This window comes from Macaca thibetana, chromosome 17, assembly GCF_024542745.1.
Source record: "Macaca thibetana thibetana isolate TM-01 chromosome 17, ASM2454274v1, whole genome shotgun sequence".
Taxonomy (NCBI): Eukaryota; Metazoa; Chordata; class Mammalia; order Primates; family Cercopithecidae; genus Macaca; species Macaca thibetana.
In genome coordinates, this window is record NC_065594.1 from 16,018,032 (window position 1) to 16,039,265 (window position 21,234).

The window sequence follows — 21,234 nt, forward strand, 5'->3', positions numbered from 1 at the left end:
GCTACCCTTATCAGCTTCTCTATTGAAAACAGTGTGATATTGGTGAGTGTATAGACAGAAGCCCAATGAAACAGAACAGAAAATCCAGAAGTAGACTCAAATATATACTAAAATGTACTATATGTGAAAGGTGACACCTCAAATAAATATGTTACATGGTGTTAGGATAGATAGTCACCTGGAGAAAGATCTGATTGGATCTGTTCTTTTCTCCACATACCAGGACAAACTGCAGATGTTTCAGAGAGGTAGCTAAAAAATGAAACCATGGAAGTACTAGAAGAAAACTTAAGTTTCCAATATGAACCAAAATTAGAAGCATTAAAAACAGATAAATTTAACTACATAAAAAAATCTTCCCAGGCTCAGGCCTGTAATCCCAGCACTTTGGGAGGCTGAGGCGGGTGGATTGCTTGAGCCCAGGAATTTGAGACCAGCCTGAGCAACATGGTGAAACCCCATCTGTACTAAAAATAGAAAAATTAGCTAGGCATGGTGGCGTGTGCCTATGTTCCCAGCTACTTGGGAGGCTGAGGAGGGAGAATCACCTGAGCCCGGGAAATCGAGGCTGTAGTGAGACGTGGTCGTGCCACTGCACTCCAGCCTGGGTGATGGGTAAAATGACAACTGAGAAAAAAAATGTTACCCATTCCAGGGACAAAGGACTAATAAATTTAATAATAAAAAGAAGAAAGTGATGAAAAACCTAGTAGAAAATGGGCAAAAGATGTGAAAAGTTTACAGAAAAACGTTGCAAAATATCTTTAAAATATATTAAAAGATGCACTACTCATAATAAGATAAATGTATACTAAGATTATACTGAGATGCCGTTTTCAATTATCAGATTGGTGAAATTCTAAAAGTTTACAGTATTTTGTTGGCGAGGCATGGGGAATACAAAATGGCAAACGGCTATGGAGGGTAACTTGATATTACTTAGCAAAACTACATACATATTTCTGTCTTTCAATCAGCAATCCCATTTTAATGAATTTATCCTCCAGATATACTAATAAAAATATGACATGTCAGGGTAGTGGGAAAGAGTGGAGTCAACTCAAATGGCCTTCAGTAGGGTGCTGGTAGAATAAATTATGATACATACATAGTAGATCAGTAACTATGCTAAAATTATGCTCTGTAACAAACCCCCCAGAAACCTTTGCAGAAGGCAGGATTTTAAGGAATGTATGTGTTTTATTGTAGCAGAAACACACACACACAGGATAGTACATATCTTTCATTTTACACAAATAATAGACTATACACATTTCTTTGTGCCTTGCCATTTCACTTAATATATATTAAAGATAATTTTATATCTGTGTATAAAAAACTTCCATATTTTTTGTTGTGGTTATATGTTATTTCATGGTATGAATACACTATTGAGGAGGCAGAGGTGCAGTGCAATGCTCCAGTTGGGTGACAAGAGTGAAACTCTGTCTCAAAAAAAAAAAGAGGTGCTGCAATGCTTTACTGTGTATGTATATATACATACACACATATAATTTTGCACAGACATGAATATATTTTGGCTGCCTCCTCAGAAATAGAAATTTTCAGCACATTCGAAATTCCCCTTTCATCCAGCACTTCAGTGTTGACTCTGTTTCTTGTTTAAATTTCATATATTTAGAGACAGAATAAAGTTGTAGTAGAGACTGGGAGCAATGTGTTTCCTTTTCTGTTTACAAAATTACCTGTGACCAACAAATGGGAAAACCCATAGTTTTTAAAAGAAAAAATATGCAATTATATTTCCACTATTTATTCTTGTTAGTTCACTGACTGAAACTGAAATGTGGTTTATCACAATGGATGAAAATTTGGAAAGAAACAATTTGCATAATCAAGCAATCTGCATTATATTGCATAAGGGACAATAAGAAAGTGAATTACGTACAAGGCTAGACTTCATGCTTTGACAAACAAAATGTAGCAGAATAGTTTCTTTAAGTGGAACTTCTGGACAAAATTTCCCCTACATGTGAAAATATATGTGTATTTGTATGTAGCTTTTTTCATTGCCTCAGACAACTGAGAAATACTTTGTACTTCACTATCCGGTATTTATATGTCTTACAGCACCTTTTCTCCTTGTACATTAGTTTTGTTACACAATTATTATGTAGCGTTGGCAAAAGTCCTGCGTCTAGTTCTAAAGATACGTACCCCCACTGTGTATCTCAAATTTTCTCTTGACCTGACCTTTCTCTTTGCCCTGGCTTGACATATCTGAGTTTGCTGGTGTTGCCAAGTTCCTTCTGCTTGTGAGCTGAATTAATGAAAAGGCATCAACATCAACTCCCCTTACTGTAATACACAGACACACACACACACACACACACACAAACACACACACACACATCATCATCATCATCATCATCATTGTCATATCATTGGGGAATGTTATGTTGACTTTTTTGGGGCAGATGGTTATAAAGGTAGCTAGGTGAGGGTAATAATAGAAATTCAGTAGATCTTACAGGACGAATTGACTGATTCAAATGGTGAGCTACTCTCATTATATTCAGAGTAGGCGACATAATGTATTCACTTCTTTCCTTTTCATGTGGCAAGTTGTACTTATGTAAACAGAGAGAGAATAGTACACATCTGTTCTGTTTCCAGTCCTATGATTCAGACTATTTTAAGTTGCCAAGAGCTAGGAAAGTCTGGAGCCATTGTTTGCTGACATAGTCAATGGAGTTCAGTCAGGAAGTAGGAGCAGCCAAATGTTCCCCAAAACGGAGGTGGTGTGGCTTCCACCAGCCCACCAATGTCAGCCAGCCTTACTTCAAAACTTACTCAAATGCACAAAATTTCATATAAGCTCATATCTCTCATCATTACAATCTCCAAAACACTAAGTTTCTTTTAGCAACCCAGCACTGTATTAACTTTCTGCCAGGCAGAATACTTCTGTAGTCTTCTGTGGAGGTCTTTTTTTATTAGTCACCCATGGATTCCTTTTCCCATAGTGCTGCCAGGAATATTACCAACCTATGGTGAATTTAATTTTAACCATCATGTTACATTCTTTCCTTCCTCCCTTCCTTTCTTTTATTCAATACGTATTGAAGGTCTATTTGCTACACACCACGGGAGATACCAAGGATACAGTAGTGAAAATACAACACCAGGATGCTAGAGTCTGGGAGAGAAGAAATACTTTAAAAATGAGTGACTTATTATCATAATATGTCCCACAGAGGGGAAGTACAAGATACTATAAGTATGTATACCAGGATGAACTAACCCACCTGTGGAAGTGACATTTAAAAGGAGACTTGGGAGAGTGAGTAGGAGTTACTGAGACAAAGGGTTTGAATGTAAGGGCAGAGCTCACGGGATTTTTGTCAGGCAGAGGAATGGAATGTGCAAAGGTCCTAAGACCTAAAGGAACTGGGTGAATTTAAGAAATCTCCAAAAGGGTAGTGAAGCCTCAACTCAGAGTGAATGGAGTGTCAGAGATGCTATGCTGAGGCCAGATGAACCAGGACCTTGTAGTCAGGTTAACAGTTTAAAGTTTATCCTGTTATAATAGGGTGAGTTTTAGGGTTTATCATGTTGCAGAAGGTTGCCTGTGAGATGAAACTAAAGAAAACAGACACAAGGCACACAGATTTATTTATTTATTTATTTATTTATGACAGGGTCTCACTCTGTCACCCAGACTGGGGTACAGTAGCACAATCATGGCTCCCTGTAGCTTCGACCTCCTGGGCTCAAGTGATCCTCCCGCCTCAGCCCCCTGAGTAGCTGGGACCATGGCTACTCCTGGGCTCAAGCCATCCTCCCACCTCAGCCTCCCAAAGTGCTGGGATTATAGGCCTGAACCACTGTACCTGGCCCAGACACTTAAAAGAGATAAACTCTTATTCTAATCTTGTCAGCAATTTTATTTGTAAAGTGAAACCATTACTTTATCTTCTTTGTTTCGGGAAGATCTGTTTTTGTGTCTCAACAAGACAAATTGGAACCCACTCGTCTGGGGGAAGTGTAATGGGAAACAATTTTGGTGGAGAACCACCTCGTTCTTGCTCTGTGTAGAGAGCTGTGTGGTGTCTCCTCAATAACCACAGATCTGTGAAACTTGAAGACTAGAGAATGAGTTATCCCACTTTCATAGGAGCTATGGGATCTTCTGAGAGGTAAAGAATTATAATCCCCCATGGAGTTCAAAATTATTTTTTTTTCCTGATAGATCAGGGTAGATGAGGCCATCTAGTAGGAAAAAATGAAGTGCTTTCTTCCCCCTTCCTCTCCAAAGAACATATCGGTGATGTATAGTTAGGGTCTGGTTGCGAGAAAATGGAAGGCATTGTATGCATTCTGCATATGGAGGATTTCGATACAGGAAAATAGAGGTTTCCTAACTGCTGGAAGAACTTCAGGAACAAAGGGCAAGAAAGCTGCACTGATGGATGTTTTCCTGCAGCTTTCCTTTTCTTCTGCCTTCTAGATCTAATGCAAATGCCTCTCATTAGCTGACCTGGAACCACAGAAGGAACTAGAGTCTGGAAATGCATTTCCTGGTTACTCTTATGTAATGCATGGGAGACCTCTGAAAAGGATGGCAGTGATGTCAAATTGACAGTAGGACAATTCAGCACAGGCTTTGCCTGGTTTAACAGCAAAGCCTTGGCTGTTGTGAGGGGAAGAGGGTTCCCAGCGTAACAGACTGCTGTTCTGACAGTGTGGATATATCTTGAGGCTTCTTGCATTTGTCAGGTTGCTTCAGAAAAATGGAACCAATTAGATAGGTAGATGTAGATATATTTATATACACACATGGAGATTTACTTAAGGAACTGGCTTATGTGATTATAGAGGGTTGGCACGTCCAAAATCTGCAGGGTGAGTTGGCAGGCTGGAGACCCAGGGAAAAGCTGATGTTGCAGTTCAAGTCTGAGAGCTGTGTGCTGGCAGAATTCCCTCTTGCTCAGGGAGGTCATTCCTTGTTTTATTCAAGCCTTCAACAGATAGAGGAGGCCCACTCACATTATGGAGGGCAATCTGCTTTACTCAAAGTACACTGATTTAAATGCTAATCTCATCCAAACACACCCTCACAGAAACATCCACGATAAAGTTTGACCAAATATTTGGGCACTGTGGCCTAGTCAAATTGATGCACATAATTAACCATCATACTTCTCCTTCCTTATTCATACGACTGCTAGATGGTGTTTTGAATTAAGTTTTATATCAATATGTCTCGAGTGAAAAATTCATGGTCTTTTTATGTATATATTGTTTAGTTCTGCCCTTTCAAACCAAAGAATGTGACGATAATTATTTCTTTCCTTTCTCTTAGATTTTACAAAGAGTAGAGATATCTCTTTAGGCCATATTTTCTTAATATTTCATCATTAATTTATTCATTTGTTCAGTCTTTCAACAAGTATTTATTGACGATTTAGGCACTGAGGATGACTCAGTGATATGAATAAAAGATCAGGCCCAGGAAAAAGACTTTAAGCTAGAGAGCAACACAAGCATCTTGCTGTAATTGTGAAAACAAATAAGGAAAATGCCAAGTGCAAGAGACATTAGATTTACAAGGCTTTAAGAGATGAGCCAAAATTTTAAAGCGGAATATTTTATGAGCAAATTCAATAAATGAAAATTTACAAGTTTTACAAATCACGGTATCTGCAGGTATGTTCCTGAATAAAATTGAAGATGAGTGAAGACAGTTGTTTATTGAAACACTTTTTAATGTCAACTCATATGGTTTGTTTTGGAACCAAATGCCCTAGTAAAGAATACACAGACCCTAACATATATTTAATGATTCTTTCATGGGGGCTGCAATTTCCTTTCTGATCTCAACGCTATTGTCTTGCCAGCTGCTATACTTTTCAAGAAGGTAACTGCTATGGTTGATAGAGGATTACTACGTTGAGCGGTAGCTGAGATGGCACTTACTAGCTTTATGACAGTGCATATTTCACAGCATCATCACCAATGCTACAGTGTTAATAAAATCAAACAAAACTGTGGTAGGTTGAATTCCAAGATGACTCCCAATGACCCTCACCTTCATCTAATCCTCTCCACTTCGAGTGTGGATGAAACTTGTGAATATAATGAGACATCCACTCCTGTGTTTATATTACACTCCGTAAAAACACCTCCAGAAGGGAGGTTATATTGAGTGGTCCTGACCCAATCAGTTAAGCTCTGCAGTAGAAGAGAGCCTTCTCTGGAGGATGCCAGAAGGGAAATCAGAGTTTTGAAGCAGCAGAGACATATTCTGGCTGGCCTTAAGGAACGTATCAGGAACATACCGTGTTAAGGGCTACTTGACAGGGAACAGCAGGGGGTCTCTAAGAACTGGTTGACAATCAGCAAGGAAACAGGGACCCCAGTCACAAAACCTCCAGGAACTAAATTCTGCTGAGAGTTAGAATAAGCTTGGAAGTAGATTGTTTTTCTCAGAGCCTCCGGATGAAAACTCAGCTCAACTGAATTTGATTTCTGCCTGTGATACCCCCAGCAGAGAATCCAGCCACTTGGTGCCAGACTTGTGACCAACAGAACTGTGGGCTAACAAATGGTGTTGTTTTAAGCTGCTGAGTTAGTGGGATTTGTTGTGCAGCAAAAGAAAGCTAAGAGAAAAACAAAAACAAAACAACTTTTATCCTACTTCTCTTTCTTTGGGATGTGAAATTGTGCTGAGATTGGTCCTGGGGTACCCTCATCTTATTCAGCTTACATAGGGTAAAGGAAGGGCTCTGAGCTCAATGGCAAGGCCACGTGGCTGAGAGCAGAATCCCATGGTGCAAAGGCAGTTTCTTTAAGAGAGACCCACTGCAAGCCTTGCAAAATCTAGGAACAGCCAAGAAGGATATTTTCTCCATAATCTTTCTGAATGTGGTTGAGTATATTTGGGTTCCCTACATTTTGTCATTTATATTTCTATGAACATGAGGTTTAGACTATTCAGCTAATTTATTAGTCATTCCAGGACTTGATATTATAGTAGTTCCTGCTTATCTGCTGTTTCACTTAGTGCAGATTCATTCATTATCTGTGGTCAATTGCTGTCCGAAAATATTAAATGGAAAATTCTAGAAATTATCAATTCATAAGTTTTAAAATTGTGTGCCATTCTGGGTGGTGTGATGAAATGTCTTGCAATCATGTTCCGTCCCTTCCAGGATGAGACTCTTGTCTTTATCCAGCACATTCACGCTGTAGACACCACCTGCCTGTGAGTCACTTAGCAGCAGTCTCAGTTATCGGATCAAAAAAGCATAGTATATTTAGGATTTTGTACTATCCTTGGTTTCAGAATCCACTGCAGGGATTAGAGTGTATCCCCTGACGATAAGGGGAGACTGTACACTTCATGTTTTGACCCAAAGCAAATTCAAGTATGTGACTCAAATAATCACTTATGAGTTCAGTAATGTTCAGTTCACAGTTGCTGGTACTAATTCTATTTTCTATTTTCTTTTTTTTTTTTTTTTTGAGACAGGGTCTTACTTTGTTGCCTAGGCTGGATCACTCAAGTGATCCTTCCACCTCAGCCTCTCAAGTAGCTGGGACTACAAGCTTATGCTAATTTTTGATTTTTTTGTAGAGATGGGATCTCACTATCTTACCCAGCTGGTCTTAAACTCCTGAGCTCAAGCAATTCTCCCACCTGGACCTCCCAAAGTGATGGAATTATAGATATGAGCCACTGTGCCTGGCTAATCCTATTTTCATTTTTATTTTTGGTAAAATATTTTGCTTTTTAACTGGTGAGACATAATTTTCAAAATGTTTTAATAATATACTATCATAGTTTGAATAACCAGAATTATATTTATTTCAAGAAAGCTAGATCAAATAATCTAAATATGTAATGTTAAAGACTTCTTGAGAAAAATATAAAATGAAAATTTAGATTTGTACCTTATTCAATAATCGTGTAATTTAAAATGAAGTTGCTTTATTTTATTTTGTTTTATTATTTTAGTTTATTTTTTGAGACTGAGTCTTGCTGTGCTGCCAGGCTGGAGTGCAGTGGTGTGATCTTGGCTCACTGCAACCTCCACCTCCCAGGTTCAAGCGATTCTCCTGCCCCAGCCTCTTGAGTAGCTGGGACTATAGGTGCATGCCACCATGCCCAGCTAATTTCTGTATTTTTAGTAGAGACGGGATTTCACCATGTTGACCAGGATAGTTTCAATCTCTTGACCTCATGATCAGCCCACCTTGGCCTTCCAAAGTGTTGGGATTACAGGCGTGAGCCACCGTGCCTGGCCTGCTCTTGTTCATTTTATACTCTTGTGGGGATCAAGGCCTTATGTCAAGGTTCATGACTTGTCAAGTGGTGAATAGGCTGGATTCAATCTCCATTGATTCTCCTAGCTGGGCCCTTTCATGCAGAAAAGAACTGGTACATGGCAGCACCAGTGGAGAGCCATTTGAGTAAATGTAAAACAAGCAGAGGATGAAGAGAAAGGCTTATGTCATGAAAGCTAAGGGCAATTCATACTTCCATGGAAAAGCAAGTCTACTCAAATTCTTTTCCAAGCCAAATAAAGTAGAATGATCATCAGGGTTTATAATAAGGTGTTGGAAATATGTACTTCAGAAGGAAATCAGAGTAAAATTGAAAGAGTAAAGATGGGTAGATGGGGTATATAGAGCAGGGGCTGGTGAACTTTTCGTTAAAGGGCCAGAGAGTAAATATTTTAGGCTTTGTGGACCACACAGTCTCTATTGAAACTATTAACCTCTGCTTGAAAGCAGCCATAGAAAATATGTAAATGAATGGGTGTGGCTGTGTTCTAATAAAACTTTATTTACAAAAATGAGGTTGGGGTACAGGGGAGCCTAGTTTGCAGTATAGATTACTGAGAAAAAAGGATTCTCTGAGGCATTTTGTTGCTGTGACTCTAATGCTGATGCAGAAAGAACTCCAAATCTGAATAACAAGTATTGGTAAATTATTCAACAGATACACTCCTTACAAGATGAAAAATAACATTTGGTAACCAGTGTTTGTTTATAGATCTACAAACACCAGGAATGGAAATTTGTCAGGCACATATTTCTCTGTTATATCCCCTGTAATATATACTCTGGAAGAGGAAAAAAAGAAGGGGCGAATAGCCTATATTTCACATAAAATGTTACTCTTTAATCTTATCTTGCAGTGTCAAATTTAAACAATATATATGGATGTGTGTTATGATTCCTGGAGTCAAGGTGAATTGTATTCCTGTTCCTTCTGAGCAACTAGCTGTAATCAGGGCTGATGTTTCTTGGAGCTGACCTCACTAATGGAACTCAGATGATTTACTCAGATAAGAAATTCTTTGGAGAAAACTCACTGTAAGCAAAATACTTGAAGAGATATGAGAAAGGGCAGTAATTAGGCCATAAAAACAGACTTTATCTTTTCAATGGAAAAAAAAAAAAACCCTCCAGGATCCCAGCAATTTACTCATTTCCTAAGTATCTGAATGCATTATTCCATAGCATAAGTAAAAAGATATTTTGCTCTTTGAGAACAAATTGCTCTGAGTTATCAAACTCTCAAAGTTGGAAAAGAATCAGTCTTAGAAAAGATCCACGTTATTGTGTGTGTGTTTTAGTGTGTTCTCAAGATGAAGATAGATTGTTCGGCAAAGTCTTTACAAAGAATTATGTGAAATAGGTGGGCGCTGATAGTTTCTTGGGCAACTGGACATCTGAGCCTTAGCGTTTCATGCAGGGAGCAGAATTCCTTTGACCACATCAGCCCTCCCACATTGTCTATTGCAGTCTGTAACCTCTCCTTACACCACAGGGGAGACGTTTATGAAGGAGTTCATACAGCTGTTCTGATTTCTTAAGGCAACTAAGGCCAGCTGGAATATTCACTGTAATATACTTTATTTTGTAAGATTTTTGCATTCTACTGAAAACTGGCAGTTAACAGGCCTCAGAGGCAGGGTTTAGATTTTGATTGTCATTTACCACCACTAGAAAGAAATTAAATTTTAGTGGGGCCAGACCTTAATGAAAACAAATTGATCTCCTCCATAGCACATTGATGAAAAGAAAGCTCAAAGATTTAAGAACTTTCTGAATTCTCTTGACTCTTTACTGTTAATTAGTCCCATGACTGTTATTTAACAATGTATAAAGTATTTTGGTACTTGTTTTAACTTGTTTTTAATTATCTCTCTAATTTCCCATGGCACCTTTTAGTTCTACACTTGCTGCTAACAAATATACAAACTGTGGACAATGGTGAATTTTTTATTTATAAAACAAAATTTTGTTTTTCTTAGGTTTGGAGTTCATTTCTGTGCGGTTAAAGATAGAAAGTAATTAGTACTTTTCTTCTAATACCATTTTGAAATTTTATGAAAAAAATATGGGCTAGAAAATTGGTTTGGTAATGCAGTAGGTGAAATTCTGAATCCTACTCTGTTTGTGGAGCTGGATAGATTTTCCCATACTGGTTTTGGGCATGGAGATGGTGTATTTCTATAAGGTTGGAGTTTAACAGTTACATCCATAATTTCCCTGTCTATGTGTTTTCTGGAACCAGCAACTTAGAAGACTGTACCATTAAGAGAGCTAGTAGAGATGGAGCTTACAAATATTCAATAACTTGGCTCTGCTTATCTTCTTATTAGCTCTAATTTTGGCTTATTTTTATTTGAATATGATGAGAGAAAAGGGTGAATGCAATGTGTCAGTGAGAGAAAATTGTAATCTGATTGCTTACTTGAAAGACCTTAGTCTCAGTAGCATAGAGCTTTGTTAGTGAAATAGTACAGTAGAGCATTAATTCAGGTCTGTGAGATGATTCTATTCCTTATTGAAGAATTACTCTAATGGCTGCTAACCCTAAAGCTTAGCTGTTCCAAGTAAATCACTGATTAACACCAGATCTTCAGACTTAGGCCCATCTAGCATATGATACTATAAACACAAGTTATTGTTATTTACTTTATTGTAGAAATATTCAGTGCATCATGATTTCATATTGGTTAAGAGTTGGGAAGTCTTTCTTTTAAGATTTCTTCAGCCTATATGTTACTACTGAATGTTTTCTTATTTTTTCCTTTTTTTTTGGTTCAGCAAAGATGAATTCCTTTAGGCCCTGTGACTAACTTCTCTAGATCCAGAGATTATCTAATGAGTTCCTTAGAAAACTTTGGAACAAAATTAGTTGAAGACTTACTGAGTGACTAATGTAATCATATCTCTAGGGAAATAAACTGGCTCTTAATTTACTGGTTGTTTGCAAAAAGTTCTGGCAATGAACAGAAACTAGAATAAACAGCTATTATTAAGAAAAAAATCCATCAGGCACCTTGGAAGATATAGGCCAGCTTTAAATGTTTCTTTTTTTTTTTTTTTCCTCAAAAGACATGACATTGCATCCTTGGCCATCTGTTGATAAAGTTCACCATTCGTATGCATGAAAATCTGATTTATAAAGTTTAAGAAGTAGTCTGGACCTTTGTCCTGTAAAAGCTTTTAATGGATTCTTTATAGAAGAGTAACTGAGAAAAGGAATCTCAGGAATGTTTATTTATACCATGAGTTGTGGAAACGTATATAACCATTAAGGATATTATTGGAGGAAAAGAAAATGTAACATCAGCAGATTCATCTGTTTCAAATTTTGATGCATCAGGATAAATTTAATCTTTGCTCCAGAAGCATTTTGAATAGTCATAGGATATTTTTTCCATCAGACATTTTTATATTTGTGCTGAGATAATGCTTCAAATGTTTCAACACAACAGAGAAATGCTGTGGAAAAAATGAACTGCATATTACTCTATTTCTAAACTCTAAATGATTGTAACTAATAGTCTTGATCAGAATTCTGTTTTCTTAAAATTATCCCTTACACTCATGTTGATTATTTGATACAATACTTCCCAGTATCATGAATATATGTGCTCTGTGTGTGTGTGTGTGTGCGCGCGCGCACACATGTGTGACTTGAATGTGTGAATCAGGTCTTTCGCATCTTACGAGTTTTTGTTTGTTTGTTTGTTTTTGAGATAGGCTCTCTGTCACTCAGAGCTGGAGTGCAGTGGCACAATCATAGCTCACTGAAGCCTCAGACTCTTGGCCTCAAGTGATACTCCTGCTTTGACCACCCAACATAGCATTACAGGCATGAGCCACCACACTTGGCCTGTGAGTTTAATTTGGAACACAATTCCCATATCTATCTTCAAGGCCTAGAATAATGGACATTGTGAATGTACCCATGATTTACCTCAAGTGCTGGGACAGATTTGAAGTAAGTGAAGTTTATCTTCATTGAACCTTGTCTCTCTTTCCATCGGAAGAAGTTTTGTCACATGGAAGTTCTGCCTCTGGCTTGGGAAGGTACCTTGGGTCACACAGAAGAGGACTGTCGTGGGACATTTGTATTTTGGAGAGTGGTTTCTGAATCAACTTTTATCTTTTTGTACTTCTCTCTGCTATTCTGAATTTCTCAGTCTCTTTTTCTTTCTCTCCCTCCCTCTTACTGTATGTATTTATTGTTTTATAGTATGCGACTTTTAATGCAAATACATACATAGAAAGAATATAAAATTCTCCCTTCATTCCTCCCCACCCTCCAATTCCCATTCCCCTCCCAGCACCACTGTTTACGTTTTAATGTATATCTTTTTAGTCCTTAACACATACATTAAAGAAAGTACTTTGACTTCCAATTTCACTATTTGTTTCATTTCGTAAATATCATACTGTTTTATCTTCCCCCAAATCACCATTTTTAAGATAAACGTATTAATTTAATAACTGGAGGAGATACGGACCTTGGTATACAGAAGCATATTTTGAGTTTCAAATGTCTTCACTTGCTAGACTACTCATGTAAAGCTCTTGCTACATTTCACATTCTAGGTAACATGTGAAACACTATAGTGGATTGAATGGTGTCCCCCCAGAAGGTATATCTGTGTTCTAATTTCCAGAATCTGTCAGTGACATCTTTTTTTGGAAAAAGAATCTTCGTAGATGTAACTGAATTAAAGATGTTGAGATGAGGAAATCACCCTGGATTACTTGGTGAACAGTAAATCCAATGACAAGTATCCCTGTAAGATAGTCACTCAGAGAAGAATGCAAGGTGAAGACAGAGGCAGAGAATGGAGTGGTGTGGCCACAAGCCAAAAAAGTCAGAGAATACTGGTGGCCACTAGAGGATGGAAGAGGCAAGGAATTCTCCCCTGGAGCCTCCAGAGGGAGTGTGGCTTAGCTGACATTTTGATTTTGAACTTCTGGCCTCCAGAACTGTGAGAGGATAAATTGATTGCTTCAAGCCACTTAGTTCATGGTATTTTTTAACAGCAGCTACAGGAAACTAGTACAAACACCGAAAAAGCCAAAATACTATATTTCCACTACTTAGAAGTAGAATAAAGTGGAACAAAATTTGATTTAAAAAATTAATTCATAAAATTCACTCTTAAATAAGCAATACATAACTTTTCTTGTTATAAAATAATGTCCCAAGAATTGTAATTTTACCAAGCTTCTATTTAAATGTCATATAATTCCTTGACTAAAGCACTAAAATGAAAAGATGTGTTTCTGGATTACTAAGAGGGATTTATTAAATAGTAACAAGAAAATGCTGAATTAACCTTATCTAAGCCTTAAAGATAAACATTTGGAACTGAAATCTAATAAAACTCATAAAATGGGAGCATTTTATTATTAATAATAAGATTTATATTTATACAATGTACATTTATAAAAACACCACCTTAAGAATGATAATTCTGTCAAGTTTCCATTTGAGTCATTGTGTATTTACTTAACTAACAGCAGTAAAACAAAAAGAACAAAATCAAAATTACTTTAGAAGAGATATAAAAGAACATCTTCCTGTGGTCCTCGATTTCAGAAGGCTGGATCAGTTTTGGAGATGACTCATTACTCTTTTCAGTGTTGGGACAGAAGATGGGGGACGAAAATTACTTGGTGGAGAGGATTCTTGGGAAGATCCATACTGGCTTCCCAGGGGAGGAAAGGGACAGGAGGTCTTCTTCTTAGCAGTTATTCCCTGGCATCCTCTGCAGCACCTGACCTCTGAATGCAGAATGAAATGGAGGTCCCGAGTCTGGGCCAGCTGTGTTTTGTTCAGGTGGGAGCATTGAATCAAGCATGTGTAAATGACCAAGATTATCTGTGATGCCATTTTTATTGGATTCCATTTCAGAAGATGAACAACCTTTGTGATATCAAAGGAAAACATAATAAAACTTACAAGTTCTGCTGGTCCTGAGACTGGCAGTATGTGCAGCACCAGGGCAAACTCGGTATTGCTCTTTTAGAGGAATTGCTGGATCAAGATACAATTGGCTGGATGGAGGAATTCTTTTCCTGTGATTCTGCTCCTATGAGGGTGGTGTCCTTGGATCACTGAGCCATCCCTGTTGTATTAGTTTGCTAGGACTACCATAACAAAGTACTACAAACTAGGTGGCTTCAACAACAGAAATTTATTTTCTCAGTTTTGTAGGCTACAAGTCCAAGGTCAGGGTGACAGTGGGTTTGCTTTCCCCTGAGACCTCTCTCCTTGGCTTGCAGATAGCCACTGTCTTGCTGTGTCCTCACGTGGTCTTTCTTCTGCATGCATGCATCCTGATGTCTCTCTGTTACAATTTCCTCTTCTTGTAAAGAAGAGATTGGATTAGGGCTTACTCTAATGGCCTCCTTTTAACTTAATCCCCTCATTAAGTTAAAGGCCCTGTCTTCAAATTTAGCTACATTCTGAAGTACTGGGGATTAGGGCTTCAACATATGGATTTTAGGGAAACACAAGTCAGGCCATAACACCACCCTAATGCTCCATTTAATACTCCCCCTTCTTTAGCGGGCTGGTAATCCAGAGAATTCCCTAGATTTAGATTCATAGAGAGATGATTATTCATTTCTGTTCAGCACTGAGGCTCAAATTCTTCTTGCTCTCAGAGATGGCAAGTGTGGTAGATGCTGTAGGGCCTGCCCAGATTCCTAGGCCCTTTCACTTCTGTGTTTTCTGGCTGACTTCAAATACTGGTGTTGGGTGAGGGCTCTCCACACTGAAGAATACTCTTTTCCTTGTGAGCACGGCAGGTTGGCCATGCTGGGGATTAATGACTCTTGGGAGTGTCTTTCATCCAGTGACTGAGAGAAATTGGTGTCTAACTATCCCAGTTTCTTTGGCTTTCAGATAAGATGATTCCGAGTCATGTACTTTATATCATTTCCCAGATATTCTCCAAGGGATTAAGCTCCAGTTATCCAACATGCTATTTTGTTTGATAATGTACCCTTCATTGACTATCTTACCTTTCCTGTCTCACATTCTCCCTCCTCTGCCTTGTTTACTGTACCTTCCAAATAAATATTTTTCATTTGAATTATTTTCTCTGGATCTGCTTGTTTTAGGGAGGAGGATAATCTAAACTAAGGCAATTGATATAGAAGTTGTTCCAGGAAGCAAATCTTCAAGATGGATTCTAGAATAGAAGCACTTGACATTCAGATTGAATCAATGACCCATTGTTAGCACTAAGAGGGGTGGTGATAGTCTCTGATGTATTGTAGCATTATAATCATTAAGACTCTTACTGTGGTGAATTAGGTTGGGCTGAGGTGAAAGGGAGTGCACTGTCTCATGCAATATCTCTAGAATCTGAGAGATGGGGTGATAGGGTTAGGCTTTCTGTCCCCACCCAAATCTCATTTCGAATTGTAGTTCCCATAATTCCCACATGTCATAGGACCCGTTATGAGGTAATTGAATCATGGAGGCGGTTTCTCGCTGTGCTCTCCTTGTGATAGTGAGTTCTCATGAGATCTGATGGTTTTATAAGGGACTTTTCTCCTCTTTGCTCTTCACTTCTGTCTCCTGTTGCCATGTGAAGAAGGACATATTTGCTTCCCCTTCCACCATGATTTTAAGTTTTCTGAGGCTTCCCCAGCCATGTGGAACTGTGAGCCAATTAAACCTCTTTCCTTTATAAATTACCCAGTCTCAGGTATTTCTTCATAGCAGTGTGAGGACAGACTAATACATGGGACATTGGTAATTACAAAGACTATAGATTTGGTCAGTTGCTATTAAATGACATTGATGTGTTGAAGTAAGCAAACCACTCAAACTAACCAGCCAAGAACCCAGGAAATTATGTAAAAGTCACAAAATCTTTTTGGCAATATTTAAGGAAGCTCCCATCTTCTAAAGCTGGAGAATGGATTGCAGTGAAAATCAAGCCTGGCATTAGATTGTGAGAGTAGTAGAATTACCAAGAAGCCTAAGAAATAGTCCTGGCAAGTCTCTTTCTAAAATTATGGACCTGATAGGAAAATCATGGGACTCTGATATCTAGAATGAATTGATTTGAGAATCTTAAAATCTTTCCAGATCTCCATGAACTTTTGGACTTGCATAAATGGCCCACTGAATTTCCCTAAGATTCCTTTGAACTCTTGGGGCTGGGGAAGTTGCCAATCCCTCTTACTAGAGGAGAGCAGTCACTTTCATTCCCAACCCTTCCTTGTCTGGATGTGATGCAGAAGACTCACCGAAGGCAGATACTTTCCAAGATAATATGCTTGCAAATATACTTACCTCAAGATTTGCTCCAACCTCCCCTCTTAGTATGTAGGCTTAATGTGAGCATGGCCCAACTGGGGAAGCTGATGGGTGCACGTGTGATCAGGAAAGGGACACCCTCACACAATACTCAGTAATTACATGTTAGTTAACACATTACAACATCCCGGCCCAACTGGGGAAGTACTGTCTCTAATTTGGGAGGAAAGAGACAATTCAGCAGATGAGTTGCAGGACCTGGCTAAAATATATATCAGGAAAATGTGTCTAGAAAATGATCTTGAGAATTATGCACAAGGAATCACAAAATAAAGGTAAATAAAGGAGAATTTATTGATATGAGTCTATCACGTGGATTTAATATCTTCGCAAGGACACCAGGAGTCAGTTATAATCTTCTGCGTGTATCATGGACATGCCAGAGCTGCCTTGACCAATTATTGAAGTAGGTGTCAAATGACTCAGAGAGTTCAGTACATTAGAATAGATTTATAGTTTTTGCTTTGATTTTCTGATATGCATTTTCTGATACGAATTTCAGTTACTAAGTTTAGTTAACTAATACCAGTGTCCCAAGAGCACTGTCTACATTTTAGTTATAAAGATATATTAACTGTGAGTAATTGCATAAAATACAAACTTTGCTATCTCTTCAGTGCATAAAGCGCTGCATAAATGACAGATGTACATCCTGACCAGTGATCAGTTGTGTCACTTTTCAAAATATCTTTAGGTAACTGGCCAATGCACATCTGTTATTCAGTTCACACACAGATGGCAAACGTATAGTTGTGTCATCTCCTTGTCTCCCAGTAATAAAGCCATCTGACATTTTACAAAAATGGATACTTGAAAGAGGGAATCGACTGCCAAAAATGAAAGTACAGCAAGGAAACTAAAAGCATAATGTGGGAAGTGAAATTCTAATCAAATGTAAATGGGCTTATAGAATAAATAGTTGACTGTGGAAATGTTGACACCTCTGCTATTTATGAGACTCTAGATGTGCAGTCAGAGAAACTTAGCAAAGGCAACCGTATCAGTCTAAATGAGAAAAGTGGTCATGATGGAAAGGTTAAAGAGAAAATGATGCCAGTGAGAAATTTCACATTTAAGAGGACTCTCAGAGATATTTCAACATATTAAAAGTAGAAAGGATAAAATGCGGGCAGCTGATTCAAACTTAGAAAGTAGTATGAAAATGTGCCAAGGCATACAAAAGCTGCTCACTCTATATTGTATGCGATAGGAGAGGAAGAAGCCCAGCACTGTTCAAACTACTCTTGATAAGTTTTTTTCTTAACAAAGAAATAAAAAACTTCCATCATCAATGCTTTTACTAGATAGGCACTTAGTGAGAGTATTATTTTATCTGTTTAAGCAAAATGATCGAGAGCAGGTGATCTAAACGGTGATGTCAGCTGCCAACAACAACAAACAGACAAAGTCATGATCCTTTATTCACTTTCCAGATATGAGGCAGTTCTCAGACTCAGCATTGATTGAAGAGAAAAATGGGCCAACTTGAGGAAGAACTTTGCAGGGCCTCAGCAAGCACACACACTAGTAATTTCCCCATTTTTTTTTTTTTCCTGGAGCCAGTTACCAGAGTAATAATACAGTGGTGAAAGGGAAATGCCACGTTATTTCCAGGGCTGTTGGATAAGGGTCTGAACTGCCCTTGGTATGTTTTGAGAGAGGGAGTTTCTGGTGTTTGGTTCTGTTATAGGTTGAATAGTGTCTCCTGCAAAAAGAAATGTTAGTGTCTTAACCCTAAATACCTAGCGTGTGACCTTATTTGGAGACGGGGTCTCTACAGAGGTAATCAAGTTAAAATGCAGTCTTTTGTGTGGGCCTTAATCCTATATGACTTGTGTCCTTACAAAAAGTGGAAATTTGGACACAGAGACAGATACTTATAGAGGAAAAATGATGTAAAGAGACCCAGAAAGAAGATGCCATCTACAAGCCAAAAAGAGAGGCCTGGAACAAATCCCTCATAGTCCTGGGAAGGAATCAACCCTATCAATGCCTTCATTTCAGACTTCTAACTTCCAGAACCATGAGACAATGAGTTTCTAGTGTCATAGCCACCCAGTGTGTGGTACTTTATTATGGCAGCCCTAGAAAACTGATACAAAGCTGTAAATGGAGTCCTGGCCTAAGTCCATCTCACAGTGAGTTCAAAGGCTCCTGTGGTCATGTACTCATTCCCTGAGTCCCTACTCATGGTGAACATATTTAACAGAGTCAGAACCTTCAGACTGGTTAACTGATCTGGAGAGTCAGAGCTGCCACTGCAGGAAAGACTGCACAGAAGCCCTTGAAATCCCCCTGCTGCCATTCCAACCAAGACAGAAAATCAGAAGCAAGACTGCATCTCAAGTGGAATGGCAGCAATAAGAGATACCCTCAAAGAAGTATTCAGGGGTGGTTGTCACCATCATCGTAACTCTTACCTCTAGAAAAAAGCCAGATGGATTGGAACAGAAGATGTAAACTTCTGAAAACTTAGCCAAGTTTCCAGCTGCTCTTTTGGATATACCTTTACCAGAACAGATCAACACAGTCTCTTGCGCTTGGTGTACAGAAAATGATCTGGAGAAAGTGTTCTTTCCATTCTGTGCCAGAAAAATTTATTAGAAGCAATTTTCATTCATTTGGAAGAGACCAAAGTATGCTGAGTTATATTAACTCTTACTCTTCATTACAATGCAGTAAAAAGGTAACTTGAATATCTAAACATTCTGCAGAAAATTCATACTGGTCTACTATTTAGATGACGTCACATTAAATGGACCAGGAGAAGGAAGTCATGAGTCCTCTGGATGCCTTGGTAAGGCACATATACCAAAGGGTGAGAGAGAAATGCTACAGAGATTCAGAGGCCTCCCACATTGGTGAAAGTTTTAGAAGTATTGTGGTCTTGGTCCCTACCAAGCTAGAAAAGCTATTGTGCCTTTTGTTTTCTACCACTGAGGAAAATACATAGTACTGGAAAGGCTGGTTGATTAGAGATCTGGAAGAAGTAAGATGAGAAGATAATTACAAGAAATCTGTGGAAGAAGAATGTGGGTTGACTGTTAGGAATGGACACAAAGTATGTGAGTCTTTGCATCCCACATCAGTACTTACAGAGATCATCCATATCAGAGAAGGAATAGAAGACAAGATGGGTAGGATGATTTTTCCAGTGGAGTTTAGCAAGCTTTTCTTTTTGGCCATCCCAGTGTTTGCACAATGGGCCCATGAGTGGAGTAGCCTTGTGCCAGGAGTGCAGGTGATGTATGAGCCTGGCAGCGGAGGCTCCCTCTTACCAGGGCTGATCTAGGCACTGCTACTGCAGAATGGTCAAACGGTCAGTGGTAAAAACTGATGCTGAGTCCTTGATAGGATGCTATCCTCTGAAGACCCCAATCTGGAGGTGACAGTCATTTGTCCTTACTGGATTGATATATATTTTGGTTATAAATCTCCCTTCCCTGTGTGAGTGTTTTGGCTCATGCCTGTAATCCCAACACTTTGGGAGGCCGAGGTGGAAGGATTGCTTGAGGCAAGGAGTTCTAGAGCAGTCTGGGAAACATAGTAAGACCCTGTCTCTACAAACAAACAAACTGGGTATGGTGGTGAGCACCTGCAGTCCCATTTCGGAGGTTGAGGTGGGAGGACTTCTTGAGCTCAGGAGTTCAAGTTTGCAGTGAGCTATGATGGAGCCATGGCACTCTAGCCTGGGTGACACAACAAGACCCTGTCTTTAATAAGAAACAAGAAAGTCTACTTTCCTAGCCATAGCACCTTGTTCTGTGCCATTATCTGAGGGATCAACGAGTGTCTGATTTGTGGTTGTATCTTACATAGCTTCACCTTGGATCAAGGGACCACATTTGTACCAAGGAGTAAGCACATGTCCATAAAATCCACTTGTCTTACTATATCACCCAGAAGTTGCTGGCTTGGATGTTTAAAAGGCCACAGAGAGGTCAAGCAAAGGCATCAGCCTGGAGTTGTTGGATGCTATGTTCAAAGATGTGGTATATACCTTGAATCAGTGTATACTGCTATGTCTTCCTTAGGTAGAACAAATGCATGTAGGATCCAAGTCATGGTAGTGCAAGTTGCCTTTACATCATTACTCTGTAACCCACTTTGAGGGAAGGTGTCCTTTCTATTCCCACAACTTTGAGCTTTGGTCTCAAGGTCTAGGTTCCCAAGGGACAAAGTAATTGTTTCTGTAAATGTAAGATTATAGTAGTTGCCTGGTCATTTTGGACTTCTTACACTAATAGACTAGAAGGTAAAGAAGGATTAGTATATTGAAAATAATAATAGGCTTTAATGATCATAAAGAGAAAGATTGCTGCTACATAATAATGACTAGAAGAAGTATGTTTGAAACTCAGGAGATTCACTGGGTACTTCTTAATAACTTCAAGTCCAATGATTACCATAAGTGGAAACTGCTGGAACAACATCCTGACAAAGTTAAGGTAACTAGAGGGGCAGATCTCTTAGGCATGAAGGTCTGAACTATCTTGTTGAACGACAGACTTGCATGAGCAGAAGTGCTATCCAAGAGGGAGAAGAATCTACAATGTGTGTTAGAAGTGGGAGAGGGTGAATATCAGCTGTGCCCTTGGGATCAA